This window comes from Cervus elaphus, chromosome 15, assembly GCF_910594005.1.
Source record: "Cervus elaphus chromosome 15, mCerEla1.1, whole genome shotgun sequence".
NCBI classification, from domain to species: Eukaryota; Metazoa; Chordata; class Mammalia; order Artiodactyla; family Cervidae; genus Cervus; species Cervus elaphus.
The window spans coordinates 34,807,451-34,818,278 of NC_057829.1; the positions used below are offsets into that span (position 1 = coordinate 34,807,451).

Genomic DNA, 10,828 nt, shown 5'->3' on the forward strand with positions numbered 1-10,828 from the left:
TGGGTGCATGTGCCTTCTCCCCTCTGCATCACTAGCCCCAGTCCCCACCCGCGCCAGTCGGATGCGTGCGCCCTGTGTCTAGCCACGACCCTCCTGGCGGATGTTGACCATCCAGAATCTCAGGAAGTCTTTGGTTAGGAACTGTAGGCCTGTTTGCAGTGTGGTAGGGGATGCAGTCCTTGGGGCCGAGCCTGCCCCTTTCCCCTCCCCGCTGCCTCCTGCCTCTGGCGGGGCTGGGCCGGTCCGCAGCTGGCTAGCTCCTCTGGACTTGCTCGGTCCCTTTGTACTGTGAACGGCCGGCAGTGTGTTCCGGCCGGTTAATTTTCTCTCTCTCTCTTTTGCTGTCCCACAGTTTCAGTTGGTAACTCACAAAAGCTCCCTCTGATTGCCCTCAGGGCACTCAGGCCCGGTCCTTACCCTAAGCAAGGCTGCCCGCTCCTCTCTGTTCTGCCCCCACTTGCTGGTGGCGGATGCGGGCATCTGGGGTACTTTTCTGCTGGGAGTTGCTTTTAGGCACGTAATCTGTGGGTTTTATTTATTTTTCCCCTCCCAGTTAGGTTGCCCTCCAAGATTCAAAAACTTCCCCCAGACCCGCCAGTGTGAGGGTTTCTTGGTGTTTGGAAACTTCCTCTATTAAGACTCCCTTCCTGGGATGGATCTCCGTCCCTAGCTCTTTTGTCTCTCTTTTTATCTTTTATATTTTGTCCTACCTCCTTTCGAAGACAATGGGCTGCTCTTCTGGGCGCCTGATGACCTCAGCTAGCAATCAGAAGTTGTTTTGTGAAGTTTGCTCTGCGTTCAATTGTTCTTCCGATGAATTTGTAGGGGAGAAAGTGGTCTCCCCGTCCTATTCCTCTGCCATCTTGGCTCCTCCCTCTTTTTCCTTTTTAATATAGGTGTTTATTATAAACTTCTTTCTTAACTATGCTGTAGCCAATCAATTCTGGTATGTGGTGTTTTCACTTTTTTTGTATAAAGTATTTTCCATTTCTTGATTTCTTCTTTGATGGATTGGTTGTTCAAAATGTCTTGCTTGATTGGTAAACATCAGGGAAATGTAAATCTAAACCACAATGAGGTGTTAGCACCTGTCAGAATGTGCATGCTAAGTTGCTTCAGTTGTGTCCGACTCTGTGCGGCCCTATGGACTGTAGCCCTCCAGGCTCCTCTGTCCATGGGATTCTCCAGGCAAGAATACTGGAGTGGATTGCCATGTCATTCTCCAGGGGATCTTCCCAACCCAAGGATCAAACCCGCATCTCCCATTTGCAGGTGGGTCCTTTACCACTAGCACCACCTGGAAGCCCACCTGTCAGACTGGCTATTATGAAAAAGAACACAAATGACAAATACTGGTGATGATGTGGAGAAAAGGGAACCCATGTACAAGGTTGGTGGGAATGTCAGTTGGTGCAGCCACTGTGAAAAACATTATGGAGGTTTCTAAAAAAAAAACAAAACTAAAAATTGATTAAACATATGATCCATCAATTCCACTTCTGGATATCCAGAAGAAACATAAACACTAATTTGAAAAGATAAATGCACCCCAATGTTTATAGCAGCATTACTTAAAATAGCCAAGATATGGAAGCAACCTAAGTGTTTACGAACAGATGAATGAATATAGGAGATGTGGCATATATATGAATGGAATACTGTTCAGTCATAAAAAGAGAATGAAATTTAGTTATTTGCAGCAACATGAATGGACTTGGATGCTATTATACTAAGTGAAGTAAATCAGGGAGAGAAAGGTAAACTCTGCATGATATCACATATATGGAATCTAGAAAATGCAACAAACTAGTGAATATAATGTAAAACAGACTCATGGATATATAGAACAAATTAGTTGTTACGAATGGGGAGAGGGAAAGAAGGAGAGATACAAACTATTAGGAATAAAATAAACTACAAAGATACATTGTACAACATGGGATATAGCCAATATTTTATAATAACTATAAATTGGATATAGCTAATATTTTATAATAACTATAAATGGAGCATAACCTTAAAAAATATAGTGAATCACTCACTATATTGTATACCTGCAACTTATGGAACATTGTATATCAACTATGTCATTTAACCTCCCTTTTGTGGATTTTCTGCTTTCCTTTTCACTTTTGAATTCTAGTTTCATTCCATTTTTGTCTGAAAAGATATTAATACTTGGTAATGGTTTCAGTCTTCTTAAATTTGTATTTGTTTTGTAACCTAACATGTAATCTATCCTGGAGAATGTTCCCTGTATATTTCAGATGAGGGCAATTTTTCTGCTGTTGGGTGATGTTATATTTATTTGGTATATAGTGTTGTTCAAATTCTGTTTCCTTAATGATCTTGTTTGATTTCTCTATCCACTGTTGAAAACACTATACTGAATTCTCTAAACATTATGTTTTGCTATAAATTTCTCCTTTTGTTGTTGTTCAGTTACTCAGTCATGTCTGACTCTTTTCAGTCCCATGGACTGCAGCATACCAAGCTTCCCTGTCCTTCACTAACTTCATTAACTTTGCTGCTGGAGTTTGCTCAAACTCATGTCCATTGAGTCGATGATGCCATCCCATCATATCCTCCTCTGTCGCCCCCTTCTCCTCCTGCCCTCAGTCTTTCCCAGCATCAGAGTCTTTTCCAATGAGTTGGCTCTTCACATTGGGTGTTTACTTCATGTATCTGTGTGCTCTGATTTTCAGGGCATATATACTTGTAACTGATATATTTTCCTAGTGAGTAAATCCTTTGTCTTTATATAATGTCATTATATGTTTCTTGTGACAGTTTTTGAGTTTATGTGTATTTTGTCTAACATACATATGGCTACTATCTTAGGTTACCATCTTAGGTTGGTCTTTTGAATACACTATATTATTGGAGCTTTTTTTTTTTTTTTAATTTAATCTGTTTGGTTACTGTATGTCTTTTGATGAGAAGCTTAATGTACTTACACTTAAAGTAACTATTGATACAGAAGAATTCACTCTTTTCTTGTAGCTTCCCCCCCCGACCTTTTGCTGTTTTTCTTTTGTGTTTTTAAATTTTTTTTTGGTACTGATATGCTTTGACTCAGTTCTCATTTTCTTTTGAGTATCTTTCATAGTCATTTTCTTCATGGTTACTGTGGAGTTTATGTGCAACATAATCTATTTCAAGCTGATAAAAACTTCAGTCTCATACAAAAACTCCTATTTTACCTCTTCCTCCAACACCTTATGTTACTGAACTCACAAGTTGCATCCTTTTTCATTTTATATTCCTCAACGTATTTTACATTTTTTTATGCTTTAGTCTCTTAAATTCTGTACAAGAACTAAAAGTAATTTATATAGTACCATTGAAGTATTTTAGACTTGCCTGTATATTTCCTCTTATCACTGAGCTTTATTGTTTCATGAATTTCATGTTCAGTTCAGTTCAGTCGCTCAGTCGTGTCCGACTCTTTGCGACCCCATGAATCACAGCACGCCAGGCCTCCCTGTCTATCACCAACTCCCAGAGTTTACTCAAACCCATGTCCATCGAGTTGGTGATGCCATCCAAACATCTCATCCTCTGTCGTCCCCTTCTCCTCCTGCCCCCAATCCCTCCCAGCATCAGAGCTTTTTCCAATGAGTCAACTCTTTGCATGAGGTGGCCAAAGTACTGGAGTTTCAGCTTCAGCATCAGCCCTTCCAATGAACACCCAGAACTGATCTCCTTTAGGATGGACTGGTTGGACCTCCTTGCAGTGCAAGGGACTCTCAAGAGTCTTCTCCAACACCACAGTTCAAAAGCATCAATTTTTCTGCACTCAGCTTTCTTTATAGTCCAACTGTCACATCCATACATGACCACTGGAAAACCATAGCCTTGACCAGATGGACCTTTGTTGGCAAAGTAATGTCTCTGCTTTTTAATATGCTATCTAGGTTGGTCATCACTTTCCTTCCAAGGAGTAGGCGTCTTTTAATTTCAAGGCTGCAGTCACCATCTGCAGTGATTTTGGAGCCCCCCAAAATAAAGTCTGACACTGTTTCCACTGTCTCCCCATCTATTTTATCTAGTAATTCTTTCACTTCATTGAAAGAACTCCTTTTAGCATTTCTTATAAAAAGGCCTAGCAGTGTGAACTCCCTCAGATTTTATTTGTGAGAGTATTTGTCTTTTATTTTTGAAGGACACTGTGGCTGGGTATGGTATTCTTGTTTTTTTGTTTGTTTGTTTGTTTTGTTTTGTTTTTCAGTCACTAAGCTGTGTCTGACTCTTTGACCCTGTGGACTGCAGCACACCAGGGTCCTTTGTCTTCCATTATCTCCCAGAGTTTGCTCAAATTCATGTTCATTGAGTTGGTGATGCTATTTAACCATTTCATCCTCTGCCAATTCCTTTTCCTTTTGCCTTTACTCTTTTCCCACATTGGGGTCTTTTCCAATGAGTTGTCTCTTTGCATCAGGTGGCCAAAGTATTGGAGCTTCAGCAATAGTCCTTCAATGAATATTCATGGTTGATTTCCTTTAGGATTGATTGGCTTGATCTCTGTGCTGTGCCAGGGATTCTCAAGAGTCTTCTCCAGCACATAATTAAAAAGCATCAGTTCTTTGGTGCTCAGCCATCTTTATGGTCCAACTCTCACATTCTTGGTTTGTCATAGCTTTTCTTCTAGGGAGCAAGTGTCTTGTAATTTCATGGGTGCAGCCACCGTCTGCAATGATTTTAGAGCCCAAGAAAATAAAACCTGTCACTGCTTCCACTTTGCCCCTTTTTATTTGCCATGAAGTGATGGGACCAGTTCATGATATGATGAACTATGGTTGGAGGTTTGTGACATTGTACAGGAGACAGGAATCAAGACCATCCCCAAGAAAAAGAAATGCAAAAAAGCAAAATGACTGTTTGAGGAGGCCTTACAAATAGCTGTGAAAAGAAGGGAAGTGAAAAGCAAAGGAGAAAAGGAAAGATATCCCCATTTGAATGCAGAGTTCCAAAGAATAGCAAGGAGAAATAAGAAAGACTTCCTCAACAATCAGTGCAAAGAAATAGAGGAAAACAATAGAATGGGTAAGACTAGAGATCTCTTCAAGAAAATGAGAGATACCAAGGGAACATTTCATGCAAAGATGGGCTCAATAAGGACAGAAATGGTAGGGACCTAGCAGAAGATATTAAAAAGAGGTGGCAAGAATACACAGAAAAACTATACAAAAAAGATCTTCACGACCCAGATAATCATGATGGTGTGATCACTCACCTAGAGCCAGACATCCCGGAATGTGAAGTCAAGTGGGCACTAGGAAGCATCACTACAAACAAAGCTAGTGGAGGTGATGGAATTGCAGCTGAGCTATTTCAAATCCTGAAAGATGATGCTGTGAAAGTGCTGCACTCAATATGCCAGCAAATTTGGAAAACTCAGCAGTGGCCACAGGACTGGAAAAGGTCAGTTTTCATTTCAATCCCAAAGAAAGGAAATGCCGAAGAATGCTCAAACTACTGCACAATTGCACTCATCTCACACGTTAGTAAAGTGATGCTTAAAATTCTCCAAGCCAGGCTTCAGCAATACGTGAACTGTGAACTTCCAGGTGTTCAAGCTGGTTTTAGAAAAGGCAGAGGAACCAGAGATCAAATTGCCAACATCCGCTGGATCATCGAAAAAGCAAGAGAGTTCCAGAAAAACATCTATTTCTGCTTTATTGACCAAAGCCTTCGACTGTGTGGATCACAATAAACTGTGGAAAATTCTTCAAGAGATGGGAATACCAGACCACCTGATCTGCCTCTTGAGAAACCTATATGCAAGTGAGGAAGCAACAGCTAGAACTGGACATGGAACAACAGACTGGGTTCCAAATTGGGAAAAGAGTACATCAAGGCTGTATATTGTCACCATGCTTATTTAACTTATATGCAGAGTACATCATGTGAAATGCTGGGCTGGACGAAACACAAGCTGGAATCAAGATTGCTGGCAGAAATACCAATAACTTCATATGTGCAGATGACACCACCCTTATGGCAGAAAGTGAAAAAGAACTAAAGAGCCTCTTGATGAAAATGAAAGAGGAGAGTGAAAAAGTTGACTTAAAGTTCAACATTCAGGAAACTAAGATCATGGCATCTGGTCCCATCACTTCATGGCAAATAGATGGGGAAACAGTGGAAAGAGTGGCTGACTTTATTTTTCTGGGCTCCAAAATCACTGCAGACGGTGATTGCAGCCATGAAATTAAAAGACGACTACTCCTTGGAACGAAAGTTATGACCAAACTAGACAGCATATTAAAAAGCAGAGACATTACTTTGTCAACAAAGGTCTGTCTAGTCTGGGCTATGGTTTTTCCAGTGGTCATGTATGGATGTGAGAATTGGAGTATAAATAAAACTGAGCACCAAAGAATTGATGCTTTTGAACTGTGGTGTTGGAGAAGACTCTTGAGAGTCCCTTGGACTGCAAGGAGATCCAACCAGTTCATCCTAAAGGAGATCAGATCTGAATGTTCATTGGAAGCACTGATGTTGAAGCTGAAACTCCAATACTTTGGCCACCTGATGCGAAGAGCTGACTTATTTGAAAAGACCCTGATGCTGGGAAAGATTGAGGGCAGGAGGAGAAGGGGACGACAGAGGATGAGATGGTTGGATGGCATCTCCAACTCAATGGACATGAGTTTGGGTGACTCCGGGAGTTGGTGATGGACAGGGAGGCTGGGTGTGCTGCGGTTCATGGGGTCGCAAAGAGTCAGAGACGACTGAGCGACTGAACTGAACTGATGGGACCAGATGCTATAATCTTTGATTTTTAATGTTGAGTTTCAAGCCAGCTTTTTCACTCTCCTCTTTCATCCTTATCAACAGTCTCTTTAGTTCTTTTTCTGCTTTCTTCCATTTTAGTGGTTATCGTCCGCATATCTGATGTTGGTACTTCTCTTAGCAGTCTTGACTTCAGCTTTGTGATTCATCCAGCCCAGCATTTTGCATGATAGACTCTGCATAAAAGTTAGATAAGCAGTGTGGCAATATACAGCCTTGTGTACTCCTTTCCCAATTTGGAAGCAGTCAATTGTTCCACATCTGGTTCACTGAGTTAGACAAGCCCCTTTGCCACGACAAGGCTGTGATCCATGAAGGGAATAGGCCAGACTCTTTCTAAATCAAGCTGATTTTGAAACTTAAATTTTCACAGTGTTCTTGAGGTAGCAAGTTTGTGATCTAGAAATTTTATGTTAATTTCTTTTGGCACAATCCTACCAATATTTCAAGTCCCACAAATTTCACAAGCATTCTAGTTGTTGCTTCTTGTCCTGCATACAAGTTTGTCAGGAGGCAGATCAGGGGGTCTGGTATTCCCGTCTCTTTAAGAATTTTCCTGTTTGTTATGATCCACATAGTCAAAGGTTTTAGCATAATCAATGAAGCAGAAGTAGATTTTTTTTTTTCTGGAATTCTCTTGCTTTCTCTGTTATCCATTGAATGCTGGCAATTTGATCTCTGGTTCCTCTACCTCTTCAAAACCCAGCTTGTATACCTAAAAATTCTCGGTTCATGTACTGCTGAAACCTAGCTTAAAGATTTTGAGCATTACTTTGCTAGCATGTGAAATGAGCACTGTTGTCCATGGGGTTCTGCAAGCAAGACTACTGGAATGAGTTGCCATTTCCTACTCTAGCACACCACATTTTGCCAGAACTATGACCCATCTGTCTTTTATTTTTTGTAATTTATATAATTTAATATGCTACAAGTGAGGAAAATAAACAGGGCACAGGGATGCAAAAAGGAAAAGTCCTGTAAAGATTCTCATCATTTTGATTGTATTGCTTTCTTGCCTTCAGGGGGGAAGATTTTGACTTCAAAAGAAACAAAATATTTGAGAAGGGAATGTACATCTTGTGTTCTAGATGGTATTCTTCAGCTATCTTCTCAGCAGTCCACGTGTCTGGATAAAGTTTATAATTATTGAGCAGCGTCAATGCATCTAACAATGGAAATTTTCCCTTTGGGAATGTTCTTAATGTTCATCATGTCAAACTGATGTTCTTTCAGCACCCTGAACTCCTTAGGCTTCTGACGTGTGCCAGCATCCTATACCTGCAAAGAAGACACGGGATCTTAGGAATCAACATACACATCTTTTAGTAATGACAGCAGTTTGTCATCTTTTCTGTCAATTTCTCCCTTAATTTCTAGATGGCTGCTCATTTGCTTTAGCAGGAGGTTTACGGTGGAGGGGTGCCTGGGAGCTGGGGAAGGCTTCATTCTGCTGATTTCCCATTCTGCTCAGTTCACCAGGTTGAAATTCCTGATGGCATGAGCCATTCAGTCCCCATTTCTTCACAACAAGATGCCCTAAGTTACACCACACGTGGTTGAACACTGGTGCAGGCGACCTCTGGGATATACCCGAGCATGCGCACATCTGGGGTCGACCCGAGCTGGAGCATGAAAGACAGCATGAAGACCTATGTGTCTTGAGCGGCCCTGCACTGCTTGCCTTATGGTTTCATTGAGTTACACAAGTTCCTTTGCCATGACAAGGCTGTGATCCATGAAGGGAATAGGCTAGACTCTTTCTAATCAAGTTGATTTTGAAACTTTAGTTATTCACAGTTTTCTTCATGTTACAAGGTTGAGATCTAGAAAGGTCACCTTCATTCCTTTTGGCACAATTCTACCAATATTTCAAGTTCCACAAATTTCATAAGCATTCCTTATTTATGAAAAGTCACAGAATCTGTTATCACATTATGGCATTACAGTTATTTCCTCATACTGTTTCATTTTCTTACATAAGATTAAGTTTCTCTAAAACACTGTAGGTTCCTTGAGAAAAGGGATTTTGTTTTCTACTTCTGTGCCTAGTGTTGACCAAGTCGCCAAGGATTATAAACTTCTGTCCAATTGAACTGAATCCTTTTTGCCTTAAATCTGTTACTTATCATTCCACGGACAAACAGCTTGTTACTAGATGAGACACTCTGCCCTTATTACAAATGGTTGGTAGTTCTTTTTTTTCTTTCTGAATTTTGAATATATCAACCGACTTCTTTCTGACTGCAAGGTTTCTGCTTAGAAATCCACTAATAACCTTGTGGAGCCTCTCTTGGAGGTGATGAATCATTTTCTCTTGCTTCTTTCAAAATTGTTGATGCAATTCAACCATCTCATCCTCTGTTGTCCCCTGCTCCTCCTGCCTTCAGTCTTTCCCAGCATCAGGGTCTTTTCCAGTGAGTCAGTTCTTTGCATCAGGTGGCCAAAGTATTGGACCTTCAGCTTCAGCATTAGTACTTCCAATGAATAATTCAGGATTGATTTCCTTTAGGATTGACTGGTTTGATCTCCAGTCAAGGAGATCTCTTGGGACTCTCAAGAGTGTTCTCCAGCACCACAGTTCAAAAGCATCAATTCTTCCATGCTCAGCTTTTATTATAGTCCAACTCTCACATTCATACATGACTACTGGAAAAACCATAGTTTTGACTAGATGGACTTTTGTTGGCAAAGTGATGTCTTTGGTTTTTTGTCATAGTTTTTGTTCCAAGGAGCAAGTCTCTCTCTCTCTATTCTTTTTTTTTTTTTTAAATTTTCATTCAGCTTTATATTTTTATTTATTTTTTCATTTATTTTTATTAGTTGGAGGCTAATTACTTTACAATATTGTAGTGGTTTTTGCCATACATTGACATGAATCAGCCATGGATTTACATGTGTTCCCCATCCCGATCCCCCCACCCACCTCCCTCCCCATCCCATCCCTCTGGGTCTTCCCAGTGCACCAGCCCTGAGCACTTGTCTCATGCATCCAACCTGGGCTGGTGATTTGTTTCACCCTTGATAGTATATTTGTTTCAATGCTGTTCTCTCTGAACATCCCACCCTCGCCTTCTCCTACAGAGTCCAAAAGTCTGTTCTGTACATCTGTGTCTCATTTTCTGTTTTGCATATAGGGTTATCGTTACCATCTTTTTAAATTCCATATATATGCATTAGTATACTGTATTGATCTTTATCTTTCTGGCATACTTCACTCTGTATAATGGGCCCCAGTTTCATCCATCTCATTAGAACTGATTCAAATGAATTCTTTTTAATGGCTGAGTAATATTCCATAGTGTGTATGTACCACAGCTTCCTTATCCATTCGTCTGCTGATGGGCATCTAGGTTGCTTCCATGTCCTGGCTATTATAAACAGTGCTGCAATGAACATTGGGGTGCACGTGTCTCTTTCAGATCTGGTTTCCTCAGTGTGTATGCCCAGAAGTGGGATTGCTGGGTCATATGGCAGTTCTATTTCCAGTTTTTTAAGAAATCTCCACACTGTTCTCCATAGTGGCTGTACTAGTTTGCATTCCCACCAACAGTGTGAGAGGGTTCCCTTTTCTCCACACCCTCTCCAGCATTTATTGCTTGTAGACTTTTGGATAGCAGCCATCCTGACTGGCGTGTAACGGTACCTCATTGTGGTTTTGATTTGCATTTCTCTGATCATGAGTGATGTTGAGCATCTTTTCATGTGTTTGTTAGCCATGTGTATGTCTTCTTTGGAGAAATGTCTGTTTAGTTCTTTGACCCATTTTTTTAATTGGGTCATTTATTTTTCTGGAATTGAGCTGCAGGACTTGCTTGTATATGTTTGAGATTAATCCTTTGTCTGTTTCTTCATTTGCTATTATTTTCTCCCATGCTGAGGCTGTCTTTTCACCTTGCTTATAGTTTCCTTTCTTGTGCAAAAGCCTTTAAGTTTCATTAGGTCCCATTTGTTTATTTTTGATTTTATTTCCAATATTCTGGGAGGTGGGTCATACAGGATCCTTCTGTGATTTATGTCGGAGAGTGTTTTG

The 10,828-nt window shown here is 40.6% G+C and overlaps 1 pseudogene; it reads right to left on the bottom strand.

The window, feature by feature from the left end:
- Nucleotides 1-7,788: 7,788 nt before the first annotated feature.
- LOC122708855 lies at nt 7,789-8,304 on the bottom strand (annotated as a pseudogene).
- Nucleotides 8,305-10,828: the final 2,524 nt, after the last annotated feature.